The sequence below is a fragment of the Heterocephalus glaber genome, unplaced genomic scaffold (assembly GCF_053883595.1).
Source record: "Heterocephalus glaber isolate CG9 unplaced genomic scaffold, H.glaber_assembly_v1.0 deba00000937, whole genome shotgun sequence".
Classification (NCBI taxonomy): domain Eukaryota; kingdom Metazoa; phylum Chordata; class Mammalia; order Rodentia; family Bathyergidae; genus Heterocephalus; species Heterocephalus glaber.
This window is the reverse complement of record NW_028258173.1, coordinates 15952026-15970510: the sequence shown is the minus strand read 5'-3', so window position 1 is coordinate 15970510 and position 18485 is coordinate 15952026. Positions and strand designations below refer to the sequence as shown.

The 18485-nt window shown below is 37.4% G+C and overlaps 1 protein-coding gene across 6 annotated transcripts in view; it reads right to left on the bottom strand.

Annotated features, from left to right (window-relative positions):
- Positions 1-18485, bottom strand: part of Smurf2 (SMAD specific E3 ubiquitin protein ligase 2) — a 122359-nt gene that overhangs the window by 82383 nt on the left and 21491 nt on the right. For 2 of the 6 annotated variants that reach the window (XM_021248637.2, XM_021248639.2), the window contains exon 2: positions 10682-10910. The exons of the other annotated variants lie outside the window; for them this stretch is intronic. The gene's annotated coding sequence lies outside the window, so the exon portion shown is untranslated. The remainder of the gene's footprint in view (positions 1-10681; positions 10911-18485) is intronic. 6 annotated transcript variants of the gene reach the window in all.

Sequence of the window (18485 nt, the reverse complement as noted above, 5' to 3'; positions counted from 1 at the left end):
CTGACTATGGATCAGAAGTATAACTTAGCAAAGGAGACAGAAAATCAAAACCAAGAAAACAAAAGCCAGAAAAACTTAATCATGGACATTTTACAACCAAAGAAGGTCTATTTAGAATTACAGGAAGAGCCTAGAATATACACTAAGGAAAGGTGCCTTGGGAGAAGAACTGTAACCTGAAGTCTATAAAAGATTAATTTTGTGAATTAAAATACAAATGCTGGGCCAGGGATTTAGCTCAACAGTTTCACTGTCTGCTGAGCAAGCGCAAGGACCTGAGTTCAATCAACGGTACAAAAAAAAAAAAAATAGAAATGCTTACCCTATGAACTAGGCTGCTGGGCTAAGAAAAGATACAAGAAAACTTACAAAGACAACACTAAGTGTTAGTTGGGTTTGAAAGAGTGACCCAGAGAATCATAAAAACTACTAATAAAAAATATTTGAAAGGAGCTATTTAACATTTTAAACAAGTGTCAAGCTAAGAGATATGAAACTACTACCTGTATTTTTTTTTTTTTTTTTTTTGGTACCGGGGATCGAACTCAGGTCCTTGCGCTTCGAGGCAGGCGCTGGAACCACTGAGCTAAATCCCCGGCCCATTACTACCTGTATTTTAATAACATAGTTTCAACTGGAAATATTGTCTCAATGACAATTAGCTGTAAAAAACATGGCCTCAGTGAGTAGAGTGGTTTTCTAAGAAGACAAGAGAAGACTTCCCATTGGAGATGATTGGGGGGGAAAATCATCTGTCTTTGGCCCTAGGTGGTGGAGTATAAAGTTAATACAGATGAAATGGTTAGCAAAAATCCTTTGAAAGAGGTGGTTTTGTTTTTCATAAGAGGCTTCCAAAGTCTTCTTTCTTGCCACCAGGCAGAAAATCATTTTTGAGAGATTATAAGCCATTTGGGAATTTCTTGAAATATACAATCCTGCTCAAATCAAATGTCTCAAAAGAAAGGGAGTCCATTACTCTGCACATGTGCACAGGGCTTAACTGCCAAACATAGGAAGTTAGTTCCTGCCACCACACCCAAACTGGTCCGACAGGTTAGGTGTCAACAGTAAAGTAAGAGAAAGAGAACTTTCCGTTAATATCGTCAAACCTAAAAATGTATATTTAAAAGCTCTAGGACACCTATGGCTGTGGTGGTAGGAAGGAACACAAACTGTGAGACATCCACAGTTTTTAAAAATTGGCAGACTGGGGACCGGGGATTTAGCTCAGTAGTGCCACAGCCTGCCTCGCAAGCGCAAAGGCCTGAGTTCGATCCCTAGTATGAAAAAACCCAAAAATTAGCAGACAGTTTTTTAAATGTTCTAGAAAACTGTAATAATTACCCAGTTTGTCTCATTAGCTGAACTGGAGATGATAAGAACAAATTCCTTAAACGATCTTGCGAAAGGGTTTCTTCTCTGTTACTGGAGAGAGCTTAACAAAAACCCAGGGACCCTGCTTTCACCAACACTCAATTGGCTCATGGGCATCCTTAAAAAGTAACTATAAGTCAAATGAAATAGTGAGGCAAAGATAGGTAAGCTAGAAAAGTCTTTTAGTTTTATCACTTACTGCACTCACATCTTCACCAAGAGCAGTTTCATGAGAACACTGGGTAAAGCCCCAGTTGGTACATAAATGAAAGGTGAAAATACAGATAGAAATGAGAGTAGACAACTTTTTTCTGAAAGTCTGAACTGAAAAGAAGAAATGCAGTAGTTAAAGGAAATGGGCTGATGTAAGATTTTTAAAGACATGTGGATATTTAATTTCTGAAAGAGGAAAACAAATTTCTAGATTAGCCCCAATAAAGGACCTAACTTTGACAGATGAGGAACATATCCTGACTAATCTATGAAAACCACCTAGCTCCTATGATCTACTCTTTCAGAACACTAAATTCACTTAACTACCTCCCTTTAAAAAAAAATCAAGAAACAAAACATAAAAAAGAAACCTGACAACATCCTAAATTCTTTTTGCCCTTTCGTTCACACTTTCTTTATTAAACATAAGAAGTATCTACACAATAACTTTTACTGAGTGTTTACTATTTCTCAGGCACTGTACTAAGCATTTTATTTAGATTAGATCATTAAATTATCTGAATTAATATTCCTACTCTACAAAAGGGCATTAAAGATGAGATCAGCGCCTAACTGCTGCTTATCATCTATTAACAAAAGTTATTCTAAGCCTATCTAAAACATGAGAGTAAAAAGGCAAAGTTTTTAATCTTTGTTTCAACTGTCAGCACATTAATCACAGATTTCTCCTTTAGCTCAAATGTCTGAAGTTAGACTTGCCGAAATGTCCTGTATAATCCACACGTGGTTAATAACTGACTATGCCCCCAAGATACTAGGACTTCAACTCTCCCAGGAACATGTACTGATTAAATCAAATAACTTTCCAATTGACTTACACTCAGGTAGCTGTGAGAAAGAGACATGGGGGGAAGGGGACCCATTCTCTTAATTCAAAACACATACTTGACCTAAAACCTGGTTCTAAAGGAAACGACAAATACTTCTCTACCCAGTACTGTTTTAGCTGAAGGGAAAAATGTGACAAAAAGTAATTGATTAGGAAAAAAACAAAACCATAAAAATAAATGTTCAAAGGTCTCAAGACTTCTCTGTCAAGAGACCTAAACAATTTAGGAAGACATGGTAATACTGACTTTAGAGATGGGAGCAAAACATATCTAGGTTCAAATTCCAGCTCCTCTAACATTTACTTAGCTATGAGTCCTTGGACAAATTATTAAACTTCTCTAAGATCAGTGTTTTCCAATATTTCTACTCACTTACTTCACTGTATTGCTTTGAAAATTAAGCAAAGGTGTAAGTAAAGAATTTCTTAAAATATGACACACACATGGGGCTAAGGGTGTGTGAGTAGTAGAGCATTTGCTTACCACACAAGAGGCCTGTGGTTCAATCCCTGGCACCACCAAAAAATACCCCCAAAAAAACAGAAACAAAAAACAACCACAAATAATATTCAATACTTATATAATAATACACAAAAGTATTTATTATTAGAATAAAAAGTAGAACCTCTAGAGACAGATCCCTCTACTTCCAGGTACTTAAAAGAGTTGGTTCCGATCTCTTAAAAACCGCTTCAAAGAAAAAGTAAAATATAAAAACAGAAACAGAGAAAACAAACTCTCTTCTCACTAACTGTACCTACTCCAGTATAATACCATTCCAGGTGAAAAGTTTATATTAGGTGGGTAAATATGGCAATTTACATAAATCCTTTAGTATACATTTACCATACAACATCACAAGAATAACTATCAAGTGTATCATATTCACTTTGTTGCAAGTTTAAATTTCAGAACTCCACTACTTCCACTGGTTTATTATGCATATAAGATAAATGATCTCACAACATCTATTTATTAATTAGAAGTTTTATGAATAGCAGTTAAATTCTCATCCCTACAATTCTGAGGCTTCAATAATATTCCTAAAGCACCAAACAACTCTCAATACTAAACTTCAGTTAGCCGTAACTTCAGAATATAGGTAACTAGCCAAAAAGACTGTGTAAGGTTTCACAATTATCATACAAAACTCTCACATTAAGCCAAATACTGGCTCATATCAGTAGTCCCAACTACTCGGGAGGTGGAGGCAGGAGGACTGCCTGAGCTCAGGAGTTTGGGGCCAGCCTGGGCAATACAACAAGCAAGACTCCATCTCATAAAGAAGGGAGACATCATATTTGTATTTGTACAAAAAAAAATAGCAACCTACTTAAACCTGTTTCCTCATAATATAACTCAATCTAATACTATAGAAATTCCACATGTGCTTATTCCTTTTTCATACAAATGTATGTTTTTAGGATTGAGAATTTGTTTCAAATTGAGAAACAGGTTTCAAAATTTTTTCACAGTAATAAAAAATTCCAAGTCCAAATATTTAACGCTAGACAGGAGCATCTCAGCACTATTTTTAAAAACTAAAAATATTATGTATACATTCTAGAGGGATCCTGGAACTATGTATTTGACATATTGCCTGCCCTTGAGAATTTTATAGTTTACAAGTGAAACAAAAACTAAGAGGGCCAGGTGTGGTGGCCCACATCTGTAATCCCCAGCACTGAGGAGGCCGAGGCAGTAGGATTGCTGTGAGTTCAAGGCCACTCTGAACTACATAACAAGACCCTGTCCTCCCCCACAAAAAAAACCTAAGAAACAAAACAGCTACAATCTAATTAACGTTAAACAATTACTGCTACACTGAATTACCAAACTGTTTACAGTCAGCACAAAAGGTAGCTCAAAATAAGAAAGCTCAATTAACAGAACAAATACTTATCAAGCACACAATTATATGAAGGCACTGTGTGTGGAAAATAAACACTATAATATATCATCCGGCAAGGCAGTTAAGCATAACAGCATTATGTGACAAGTACAAAAAATTGTTCTGAGATTTCAGAGGAAAGACTTTAGATTATCTTGTAAATTATTTGAAAGAGCTGAACAAGGAAAATATAATTTGAACTCTAAAGATAGGAATGCTATTTCAAAGATAAGCATGTTATGGCTTATATCTAGATATCTCCTCTAAGGCCTCATATGTGCTCAAAGGTGCAGCTTTTGAGAGGTGACTAGATCATGGGCAAGCAATAACAGGATTAGCTCACTGAATGGTTTAGTACAGTTGTGGGTGATTTGATTGCTGAAGAGGGAAGCCTGGCCCTGGGTGTGGGCAGCACCAACCGACAGATTTATAGCTTGGATGGAATATAAAGGGAAAGTAAGGTTCACTGCTTTGCTGCTTTCTGCCTGCCCTGCCATGGACTGTTTTTCCTCGGCCATGCTCCTCTGCCATGCTTGCCCTGCCTTGGAGCAAGCCAACTATGGACAGAAGCCTCTACAAACTGTGAGCTAAAATAAACCTCTCTACTTTAACTTGTGGGTCAAGTATTTTGTCCCAGTAAGGAGAAAAGTAATGAAGACACAGCAGAAATTAAACTAGAGAAAGGATAATCGAGAAGAAAAGAGAAATTAAAGTAAAAGATGGAACAGGTAAGATACGAGAGATGAAAAGAAACAGTCAACATTTGGTAGAACCGAGGCTGAATAAAGAAAAAAGACAAGGCTTAAAAGGAAGACTTGAAATGGCCTGAAAGGCTAAAGAACATGAATCTGGTCCTATGAACAATAGGGAGCTATTAAAAGTTTCCAAGCAGGGAAAGGACATGAGTAAAGTGATGGTTTAGGGGGAAAAAAAAAAAGTGGTAGTGATGTCCAGGATAAGCTGCAGGAGAAAGGATTCCAAGTAGAGAAACTATTTGTTTTTTATTTACAGTAACAATCTCAGTCTGATGTCAGAAGGAATGAATTTTAGTGGAACAAGTAAAACTGGAAAGGAAGGGATGGGTCAAGAGGATTTTCAATTATAAATCCAAGGTTCTTCCCTTGCTTGGAAATGTTATACTAACTCCTGACTACACACTAGATAAAATTCAGACTCCTCAGACCAGTGATAGTGAACCTTTTAGAATTTTCAATGATACAAACAGCCCACTGCATCACGCGTGCCATAGATTTGCCACCACTGCCTTAGACTATCACTTAAATCAGCGTACAAAGGGACCTCAACTTTTCTTTTTCTTCCCCATACTCTTCTCTCCACCTGGAGATTAGAACAGCTAGTCTTAAACCACTAGCATTACTTGGGCTGAGAGTAGGACAGGAGAGGTTCCCAAAAGGAAAAGTAGGATAAAAGTTACCAGAAGAGGGAATGAATAAGGCAGGCAAAAAACTGAAGCATCCTCTACTTAAGCACCTGGTAATTTACAATATAAGAGAAGAAACTGGTAACTGGTTTCATCTGGGGGTCACAGACAAATTAATCTTTTTACTGTAAAGTCTTCTGTACGACCTAAATTAGCCACATATAAACATATTCATTTTTTAAAACTTTTAAAATCATATACAAATGACATAAAAAGCAGGTTACAACTCATTTATTCAAGTCAGTTCAAATCAATCACACCATTAGAACAAGTCCCAAACTAAGGCCAGTCACCCATGCCTGTAATCCCAGTTACTCAGGAGGCCAAACCAGGAAGATCTCAAGTTCAAGGCCAGCCTGGTGAGACTTTGTTTCAAATAAGGTATACCTTAGTGATAGAGAGCTTGATTGGCATGTGTGAGGCCCTGGGGTCAATTCCTAGCACCTCAAAACAAATCAAATTTTAGACCAGCATGGTGGTGCATGCCTATAATCCTAGCACTTGGGAGGCTGAGACAAGAGGATTGCCACAAGTTCGAGGACAGCCTGGACTACATAGGGAGACCTTGTCTCAAAAAACAAAATCAAATTTTAAATACCATTTCTCTAACCTGCAAAACTGTCAAACACTAAAAACACTGATTAAATGAAATAAAACGTTTATTACTGACAATACATTTTCACATTTGGGGTTTGGTCATTTGTAAACAAGAATCCCAATACAGACCCTCTCACAAAAACAAAATACGTAGGACTTTTCATAGAATTCCAGCTTCCAACCTGGAGCAGTCTGTTCTTTAGGATTATTATCCCAGAATTTCTCTTTCTTTCCCTTTACAGAAAAAGATACAAACATATTTGTACTCCTCATTCATAATAATATGCTCCTTCATTTTTCTGGCATATCCTTCGGTAGCTTCCTAAGAGATGAGTGGAAACAATTTTTTGTGACATGGCACGCTCCAAAAATCCCTTTACTCTGTCTTCACACTTGTTCGAGCATATGGTTACATTTAGGCTAGATAGCATCTTCCCTCAGAATTCTAAAGGCATTGTTCTACCATCTTCTCATTCTTGGTATTGTTGTTTGAGAAGTTGGTGCTATTTCTAGTTCTTAATATGAAAGTGAAAAGTTTAATGCTTGAATGGTTAAGACCCTTCTTTTTTCATGTGGCAACTGATGATTTTCATTAGAGTGTTTGGCAAGGTGACCTGGCTGTTTCACTGGTAGACTCCAAAATTCAGAAATGTTTTCTCTGCAGTTGTCCGATATTTTGCATAAAAGATTTGTTCATACAGTATAAAAGATGTAAAAGGCTGCTAGTGTTCCTGGAGCTGAGCAGCACAAGGAAGCTGAAGTTTCACTATATAAGATGTATCCAATCCTCTCATCTTCAGGCGGGCATTTCTCTCCCACTTTCTCAGTGCCGTTTAACCCTGCCCATCTGGAGACAGTTTCTCCACATAAGATTTTAACTTTTTGCAAGGGTAGAGGAAGAAGTTATCTTTGTTGCCTGTGCTAGTCTCAAACTGAACCCAAGTGATCCTTCTATCTAAGCCTCCCAAATAGCGGGGACTACAAGCTGGGCCACCATCCCTCCCTGGCTTTGCTCTTATAAATTTGTGCTAATTTTAATCCTTTTATCTCACTAAATGGAGTTTTGAGAAAAAGCAGAAATAAACATGTTTCTTTAATCTCCTATGCTTAAACAGAAGATTTAGTTCTTAAATGACTTTTATCTGATGTTAATATACATCCTGAGGTACATCCAGGTTTTATAAAGATGAGTTTACAAGGTTTTTTTTGGGGGGGGCTCTAGTTTAATAAGAGCACAGAATTAGGTAAGAGACTCAATATTTGATTTCAGAATGAGAAACCTTAAGTTGACAAATACCACAAACATTATAAAATCCAGAAAAATAACGGTATTTTTGTTATGCCACGTGTGTCATTTGTTTTACTGAAACAAGCTATGAAATCCACCATTTTAAACTGTACAATTCAATGGTTTTTAATATATTCACAATGCTGTAGAACCATCACCATTATCTAATTCCAGACATTTCTATCACTTCAAAAAGAAATCCTGTACATAATAATAATCACTCTCCCTCCTCCTGTCCCCTGGCAACTACAAATCTACTTTTTGTCTCAATGGATTTGCCAAATGAAATCGAACAACATATGGCCTTTGTATCTGGCTTCTTTAAATCAGCATAATATTTCTGAGGTTCAACCATGCTGTAGAATATATCAATACTTTAACCATGTTATACATGAGTAATATTCCATTGTTTAGATATGCCACCATTTTTTATTATCCACTCATTAGCCAATGTACATTTGAGTTGTTTTCACCCAATTATTCTGGTTATTAATAAAGCCTCTATGTGCAAGGTTTTGTGTAAATATATTTTTAGACCCATGAGGCATAATGCCAATTTTGTCATAAAGGTGCAGAAATGTAGGTGTATAATACCTTCATTTATTCTTGGAATATTTCTGTTGATTATTAATTTTAATGAGTTTTATTATATTGAATATCAAGTACTAACAGGAAAAAATTTTTAAAAAGAATTGAAATTTTAATATTTATTGAATGTTTTTAAAAAAGCATCAAAATTTTCAACATCAGCTGGCCGAACAACAGAAATAAATTCCTATATGAACTACAATGAAAATACCAATAGCACTCTACAAAAAAAATAATCTTTACTTCAGTTATCACACTGAAGGCTATCTTCACACATGACAACAGCACATGCCATATACACATATTGCTTACAATGACAGCACATGTGTTTTGCTTTTCTGGCCTTTTGGTAGAACATACTTGACATTTGGCTGGTCTTGCTGTTTTGCCAGGAGTTTCTCATTATACTATGCAATGGGTAGTTAACAGGAACATAAAATATCAAGGTAAAGAATTAAATCATTTTGGAGGGAGGTTACCGGGAATCAAACTCAGGACTTAACGCTTGCTGAGCTACAACCTTAATCCCTAAATTCTTAATATGTATTGTTTGTTTAGAATAAACATCAACAGGGTTGGGGATGTAGCTCAGTGGCGCTGTGCCTGCCTTGCAAGTGCAAGGTCCTGAGTTTGACCCCCAGTACCAAAAAAATTTTTAAAAAAAGATAAACAACATATTCACATCAGCTGTGTACTTGCTTACAAAACCTAAAAGATAACATCAGAAATAAATTCCTATATGAACTACAATGAAAATACCAATAGCACTCTACAACAAAAATCATCATTGCTTCAATTGTCACAATCAAGGCAGTCTTCACACATGACAACTCCATGTTCCATACACAAGTGTCGCTTACAATGATAGCACATGTTTTGTTTTCCTGTTCTTTCTTGTAGGGCACAGTTGACATCATTTTGGTTTTCCTGTTGTAGCAGGTCTTTGTGATGCTGCTCCTGCCTGTACACCTGTCAGCTCAACAGTGTGCGCTACAATTTTTTTGCATAGTTCCCTCGGCAGAAACATTTTGTTTTCTTCAATATGATTCCTGTTTCAACTATAAATGTGGGTTCCTATTTTATTAACTTTTAAGAAAAAAAAATTTGGTCATGTCACTCTTCTGTAGTATAAATGCATTTTATTACATTAATTCCTACTAATATTTCTTCCATCTTCTTTTCACTTATCTTCTTTTTTAATGCATTAGATGTTTAACTTATGTGTTTTTTCTAACAATAGGCATTTAAGGTACGTGAGTAGTTGTTGTATTTGTGGATTCTACAACTTTGCATTCCACATTCATGGATTCAACCAACCACAGACCAAAATCTTTGAAAAAAATTGTATTTGTACTGGAAAACAAAAAAGAAAATTTTGTTTTTCCTCTGCTGTAAATGATTTTTTTATGAGTTCCAGCCCCAATCCTCTAAGAAAATTTCTCCATGGTATTCTGCATTTGTTATTTTCTTTGTAAACTATCAAACTATTTATGCCACATGTTTAGCATCGAGTCAAACACAACCACTGGCCAACGCTTTGTGTTTTAAGTGACATGATAGTTGCATAACTCATTTAACAACATCTATTCTACCTTTCGTTTTGTTGTAAAAAGTTTCCATCTCAGGCTTCTGTTTTGTTGTGGTTTCCCTATCAATATTTCCATCATGGTGCAATGTTGACATCACCAGTACCAGTTTGTTTTTCTTTGCCATATACAAGGCCAATATAAATCTTTCTGAAATCCAAAGACTGTATTATATAATCCTCTGTTTTGAAATTGCAACATTTCATTTGGAATTTCTGCTTCATTCCTGCATATAGTTCCTACGCTGGTCAACTTGTCCTCTGCTAGCAAATGTAACATCAATTGGAAACTGGTAAGTCACCTGCTGAACGTCACATTCTGATTAGTTTGGGAGATGGGAGCAACAAGTCTCTTCACAACATCATTCGGTTTATTACTATATGAATAAGGACCTGGTGGCTGAGTTCCAGGATAAATTTCTAAATTGAATGCATAATAAGTCTTTGCATCTATAAGGGCATATATTTTTATGCCATATTTTGACCCATCGCTTTTCCACAAGTCTTTTACATGCCTGCAATTATCATGAGAAATCCCTGCTAAGTATAGAAGACCTATGAATACTTTCAGTTCAGCTAGTAAGGTGTCATAATAAATACATTTTTTAATATAGCTACTGGTGCATACAGAGCATTTTACTTGTATTTCAGGCTTTGTGTACTTCACAATGTCTTGCAGCATTTCATCTGTTACAATTTCCAACACTGAATGGCAGCACTGGCATTCTGTCCAATAGTTTTCCCCCCTCCCAAGATCCTCACTATATTTTTGGATCTTGTACTAACATTGGATCATTCCCTTTGGTTGTGGGACCATTTTTGTAATATTTCAACTAGTCAAATATGTACTCACACTGGTGTTTTCTTCATCATCTGAATCAAGGAGGTCTGCATTCCTGGTATCTGTGTCAGTCGATTCTTGCTCCACTTCACTGACACAGGAATGTGACTCACATGGCCAATGTCAAAGTCATTATCATCTTTATCATCCATGTATGAGTAATTTGATGATTCACTTTTGACCTCCTCCAAAACTTGCAAATCTCATTTTTCAAGTGCCATTGTACTGAACTGGGCTACTTCTACCAGAAAAATCAAAAGAAACTTTTTTTTAAAACAAATCCTAACTGCACAGAAATTTAGCAATGAGCATGTCATGGGTAAAACTCACCTGTTGCTGCTTTGGAGCTCCTATATACACCTTGCCATTTTTCTGAAAAGTGGGTGAATCCACAGATGGGTTTTTGCTTTCCCCAGGTGCAGTTACTGTGAGTCACACTCACATCCCATTGTAGTAAAATACATGTTTTCATAACAGAAGAGTGGTGTGGGTGTATTTTACCCCCTGTGATGCTCAGGTAAACACATGTAAAACCTGTTAGACTGAGCATTATGTGGGTAAAAATCCCAGTCTGACACTTTTGCACACATGCACACACCTCGCCATTCATCATACCAAGTGAGTAAACACAAAGATTGCTTCCTGTATCCCCCAGGCACAGCTACTGAGACACACAGGCAGCTACTAGTATGCTAAAGTACAAATTTATAGTAGAAAAGTATGAGATGGGTTGTTGTAACCCAATGTTATGTCCTGAACACCAGAGAATGGAATTCCCAGTTACATAATTAACTCTACGTTTAACTTTTTTATGGCTGAGTAGTACTCCATCTTATTTTTAAAAACCCACATTTTCTTTATCCAGTCTCTAGTTGATGGGACATTTAACTTTTTGAAGAACTACCAACTGTTCACTACTGTGACTCAACCATTTTACATTCCCACCAACAATGTACGAGGGCTCTAATTTCTCCATATTCATAAAAATGTTCAAGGGCCAGGGATTTAGCTCAGTGGTTCCACCACCTGCCTCGCAAGTGCAAGGTCGCAAGTTTGATCGCCAGTACCAAAAAAAAAGAAGAAATACATAAAAATGTTCACATTCTCTCTTTCCAGTACTGAGACTGAACCAACATCCCAGCCTCCCCCACATCTTCTTTTTCCCCTTTGAGACAGGTCTCATTAATAGTTGCCTAGGCTGAACTTAAACTCATGATCCTCCTGCCCCTGCCTCAGCCTCTCAGAATGTTGGGATTACAGGCATGTACCACCATCCCCACCCCCATTTTTTGTTACAGACTTTCTAGTGGGTATAAAGTGATCTTGTGATTTTGATTTACACTTCCTTAAAGACTGATGATCTTTTCATGTGTTAATTGGCCACTGTCATCTTCTTTGGAGAAATATCTATTCAAACCTTTTGCCTTTTTTTTTTTTTTTTGAGATAAGATCTTATTTATGCAGCTCAGGCTGTACTCAAACTCATTATGTAGCCCAGGCTGGTGTTGAACTGGTGGCAATCCTACCTCAGCATCACACCCAGGTATGCCCATTTTTAAATTACATTTGTTGTTCTATTGTTGAGCTGTAAGAGTTCATTATATATTCTTCTGTATACTAAACATTTATCAGATACATGATCTGTAATATTTTCCTCCATTCTGTAAGCTGGGGTTTTTTTGCTTTTTTTATGGTTGTCTTCTGGGGCCCAAAGGTTCTTAATTTTGATGAAGTCCAATTATTTATCTTTTTCTTTAGTTGCTTGTGCTTTTGGTATCATACTTTAGAAATCATTGCCTATCCAAGGTCTTGTGTTTCCTTTATGTTAATTTTTGTATATGGTATAAGGTAGGGGTCCAATTTCTTTTTTCTGTGTGGTAATATTCAGTTATTCCAACATCACTTGTTGAAAAGTCTAATCTTTCCCTGCTGAATCTTGCACTCTTGTCAAAAATCAATTGACCACTGATGTATGGGTTTCTTTCTGGACTCTTAATTCTAGTCCATTGATCTACATATCTATCTTTATACCAGTATCACACTTTCTCTGACTTTATAATGTCATTTTCTATAGAGATAACAGAAAAATAATTTAGTCATTCCTCTATTATAGTTTAATATATTTCTGTTGTTATTGATCCCTTAGAAGTTTCTTTTGGCAAAGGGCCATTATCTGTTATATAAACTTTTAGGATTGTGGTCAAACTTAGGAAAACTCTTTGTCTCTTGTATAAAGCTATAAGAGTTCAAATAACTGTCCTCAAATGTTGTTTTTCCTGTACTTATTAAAAACTTCAGGTGACAGATGCCATAGGACATACTCTTATCACTGTACCACCTCTGGCTATTCAGGTTTATGTCACAATACAAGTGGTTAGCACAATGGGTAGTATTCCTAGAAGCCATCCCTATAGTGGCATCACTAATACCTTGACTATCATATACATGAAGAGACTATGAACTACAGAAACATAACCTGCTAAAACCCACATTTGGCAATGTTCTGTTTCTTGATCTGCATGCTGGTTATGTCAGTGTGTTCAGTTTGCTGAAAAGTCTTAAGCTACAAACCTATGAACTTTACCCTTTTTTTTGTGTGCATGTACTGCACACCACTAAAACATTATAAAAATGATCATGTAAACACATTATTAGGGTGCTTCCTAGGCATTCAGACTGGGTCCTGAAAATTAAGCTTCATTGTTTTCACAGTAAACCCACCTTGTATATAGAAAACTGGACATCACAAGATGTAGTCTCTAGTACCAACTCTACCATGAACCAGCCATGGGACTTGGAGAAGACACAGAGATCTCCCCAAGCAACTGTTTCACCTAAAATGAGAGGTCAGACTATAAACTCTAAGCTCTCTTTCTGGTAGCCATTCAAGAACTATTTCCTGGGCTGGGGAGGTAGCTCAGTGGTGCCACACCACCTGCCTCACAAGCACAAGGTCCTGAGTTCTATCCCGAGTACGAAAAAAGAAAAACATTTCCTTAGTACTTTGTCAGTGTTAATATACCAGGTGAATGAGAAACACGCACTCCCAATTTAGGCAGGACAAAAGACAATCATCAGGAGACAAAAAAAATAATCAGAAATCTGAATAAAGTATGGACTTTCAGTTAATAATGTTATACCAACATAGCTCACTGATTATGACAAATGCATCATACTAATTTAAGATTAGTTAACAATAGGGGAAACAGTATTGGAAATACAGAAACACTCTGCACAATTTGTAAATCTAAAATTTAAAGTTAATTTTTTAAAAAGACAATAAGCAGGCCGGGGATTTGGCTCAGTGGTTTTGCCGCCTGCTGCACAAGCACAAGGACCTGAGTTCAATCTCCGGTACCAAAAAAAAAAGACAAAAAGCAGGTAAACAAATGAATATGAAAATAAACTGTAGTAAGTCCTCTGAAGTAAACAGGACATTTAGGTGGAGATAATGACACTAGAGAGACTACTTTAAACAGAGCAACTCTTTGAGTTGACTATTATATTGAGGGAAAACAGCAACAAGAGAAACAGAAACTCCTTGAGAGAGAAAAAATATGTAAGAAAAGAAATTGGCCTTTACAAAAAAATCAGTATGACCAACCAGTCAGCAGGCACCAGATTGATTACATAGGTTATCAGACAAATGGTACCTATTTTATTCAAATTATAATAAAAGCTGCTACAAGGTTACATCAGGGAAGTAATATTCATCTTACTTTTTTTTTTAATTTATGAAGCTGCTCTACCGATAATAGTTTGTGAAGAATTAAAGAAAAAGAGCCAGTGATTTAGCTCAGTGGTTTCACTGCCTGCTGCTCAAGCACAAAAACCTGAGTTCGATCCCCAGTACCAAAAAAAAAAAAAGGAATTAAAGAAAAACAATGCAGACTTTATAGGGCAGCACTACCATTCTGGGGGACTGGGTTGGGTTGGGTTTTGAGGCAGGGTCTTGCTATGTAGTTCAGGCTGGCCTTGAACTAACTATGCAGCCCAGACTGCCTTGAACTCTCAGTGATCTCCTCCTGCCTCAGCCTCTCGAGTGCTGGGATTACAGGCGTGCACCAACCACCACACCTGGCCAATTTTTAGTTCTTATCCCCGAATTATACTATGTTTTCAATATAAAACATCTAAGAGAATCAAAGAATTAAATTACATATTTACATAAACTATCTTATTCAGATGGTGTCCAACTTCTTTTTGCCGCTTTGTTTCTGTTTCTATTGAGTATCTTTTTAATCCTTTACCAAAATGATTTTGTTTGGTTTTTTTTTTTTGGTACCGGGGATCGAACTCGGGTCGAACTCGGGACCTTGCGCTTGCGAGGCAGGCGCTGGAATCACTGAGCTAAATCGCCGGCCCTTACCAAAGTGATTTTGGATTTTAATGTCTTAATAAATTTCTCCTAGAAGCTGTTGAAAATTTTTATGTTTGTTTTTTTTTTTTTTTTTTGGTACTGGGGATCAAACTCTGGTCCTTGCGTTTGCACAGCAGGCAGCAAAACCACTGAGCTAAATCCCCAGCCTATGATTTTTTTTTTTTGGTACTGGGGATCGAACTCAGGTCCTTGCGCTTGTGCAGGAGGCGGCAAAACCACTGAGCTAAATCCCCAGCCTCGGTCTATGATTTTTTAAAAGCGGTCTATGATTTTTTAAAAGTGATGTTATAAAACTCCTGGAAACTTCAAAGTAGAACACTAAATAAATTATGAAAGCTAGGGCCAGGGATTTAGCTCAGTGATTCCGCCACCTGCCTCACAAGTACAAGGTCTCGAGTGTGATCTCCGGTACCAAAAATAATAATAATAATAATGAAAGCTAGAAAATGTTATCTATTGGATAGTACACCAAAGAATATATACTGTCCAACTCAAAAATCAAAAAGTACCCCAGTATGGTAGTACACAGCTGTAATCTCAGCATTTGGAAGACTGACACAGGAGGATTGCCTCAAGTTTGTGACCAGCCTGGGCTACACAGAGAGAACTTGTCTCAAAAAAATAAAACAATAAATAAAATAAAAATTAAAAAGTAGCAGCAGCAGCAGCTGCCACTGTCACTACCCTCAACAACTGTTGAAATGGCTAAAAATTCTTTGACACTGCTTCCATCAAAAGATGTGATCTAGAAAAGATTGTTAACTAATTTGCTTATAACCAACAGAATGTTGGCTAAGTCCAAAGAGTTCTGTTGATGCTCCACCGGCACTAACTCCTGCTACAGGCCTCTTGATGACATAACTACAGTGAAGCTGCCATAACCTAGTCCGTGCAGAGACCACATGGAAGTTCCAATGGGACCTGAAGAGAAAAATGCCCAGCCAGCCCCCAGTTATTCCAGCTCCACCCACCATCTGAATAAACAGATGACACATCCTGAGCCAAAATTGTCCAAGGCCCTTCCCAAACTCCTGACCCAGAGAAACCACAAGATAAAAAAAATTCTGAAGGGGGTGAGCCTGGGTCAAATTTTAGTCTTACTTTTTAATGCAACAATACTAAAATCATTTACCTAGTAAATATATGATAATTTTTCAAGTGGGGCTAGAGTTTGGCTAGCAATAAGGGTGGGTTTTCCAGATAGAGACCAGCTTTCATATATTTAGGAGATTTGACAAAAAGATATAACTCATAGAAAATAAGGCAAATTCTTCCTAGAATCAATACAATTGATCTTATAACCTTTACAAATTATTTTTCTCCACCAAGATTCTTCTACAGCAAAAGAGGATAAACACACTCCCCAGGCCACTGAGCAGCCAATTCAGAGCTGTGCACCATAATCCTTCCAAATATAGTAGTTATATATTATGGCCTAAATTAATCCCTGGCCTCTCTTGAACCAAAATGAGTTGAGACCTTTATTGCAAAAGCATCAAAACTGCCAAATAAAGCAAAAATTATTACATTTACTCTTTTGAACTAAGAATCACCACATATTACTACTAAGAAGGAAAACCCTTTTAAGTTTTACTTCTCACCCACCCACTTTAAAACTTTTATTCATTTTTTTGTTGTTTGTTTGTTTTTTGTTTTTTCAGTACCGGGGATCGAACTCAGGTCCTCGCGCTTGCGCAGCAGGCAGCAAAACCACTTAACTAAATCCCTGGCCTAAAACTTTTATTCATTTAACAAAAATCTATTAAGCACTGTGAGCATGCAAATATTAATAAAAGATACTCTATAACTACAAAAGAGTTAACAATGCTATGGAAAAAACATGAACTCGAACCAGGTGGGTGGTAAGGTCTGTAATCTAAGCACTCAGGAGGCTGAAGCAGAAAGATCATAAATTTAAGGCCAGCCTTGGCTACCTAGTGAATTCAAGGCTAACCTGGACTACATAGTGAGACCCTATCTCAAACAATTTAAAGTTGAATTTTAGGTCAATATGATAATTCAGTGAGGAATTTGCTAAAGAGCCACAGGAAGACAGATATTATGCCTTGTATCTAGATGTTCCCGCAAAGCCTCATGCAGTCATAAGGGGGGCTTTTCAGAGGTGGCTGGATCTAGAATGTGTGGTGCTGGGATCAAGGGTGTGTGATTACTAAATCAGTCCTGACTGATTTCCACATGGTTCTGGCCAGAATTAAGGATTTGAGTGTTACACCCACCCTAGGGCAGGTAGCCTGCATAAAATATAAGGGACAGAGAAAGGGCTAATGTGCTCTCGCCTGCTTGCTTACCATGGACTATTTCCCCTCTGCAATGCCCCTCTACCAAGCCATCCTGCCTTGGAGCCAGGCTACTACGGACTGAATTCTCTACCAACTGTTAGCCAAATAAACCTTCCTTCCTTCAACTTTGGGTATTGGGTATTTTGTCTCAGCAACAAGAAAAATAAGACAATAGATAAAGGGCATTGTTATGGTTTAGATCTAAAATGTCCCCCAGGAGTCTCATGTTTGGAGAGGGGGCTGGGTCAAAAGAAGGGTAGATAGTGAGAGTGTGACCTGGAGGCTGTATTCTCTGTTGGCTCCTCCCCTCCTCCCACCATGACTCAAACAATTTTCTTCTGCCATGCCCTTTCACCATGCCTTTTCTGCCTAGGAGCTGGCTAACCATGGACTAAATCATCTGAAACTGTGTGCCACATCCGAAACTATAAACCTCCTAAATTGTGTGCATGGGGTATTTTGTCCCAGTAATGGAAAAATGACTAATAGAGGTGTACTGGATGTTTCTAATTTGCTTCTTCAGATTCGTTCTCCACACTTTTTACCCTCTGCCCTAGAGGCTGCCTTTGTGAACTACAGAAACATGGCTCCCTGAATCTCTGGCTTCAAATGGGATTCAGTAAATGAGAAGCATTTGGGTTCCCTTAGCTACTCTCTTCCTTTGCCCTTGTGTACTAACTCCCTACCCCTGCTAGTCCTGAAGTGCTGGGCTTGCTGCTTAATGCTGGATTCCCTTTACCTTCCCTACATCATTGTAATCTGTCCCTTCATTACTTTCTTTCTCCAACCTTGAGCTACCTGTTTCCCCTTATCAAGACTAATTGATAGAGAGGATTACTAACTGAGCCTGTGGCTAGCTAGAGTTTAGAGGAGATAATGCTTCAGCTATGGCTTAAAAACTAGTGGATTAAGCAGAAGAGTATGTGGAGAAGGAAGGTAACAGAGGCTAAGGAACAGTATTATCAAAAAGATAAAGAGAGACAAGGGGAAAAAAAAGGAGATAAAGAAGGTGAAATTTAAGGACAGTATGATGGGAGGGCTAGAGTCCAATCACAGTTTTTAGATGTTAAAAGTATATAATAGAGGGCCGGGGATTTAGCTCAGTGGTGCAGCGCCTGTCTTGAAACCACAAGGT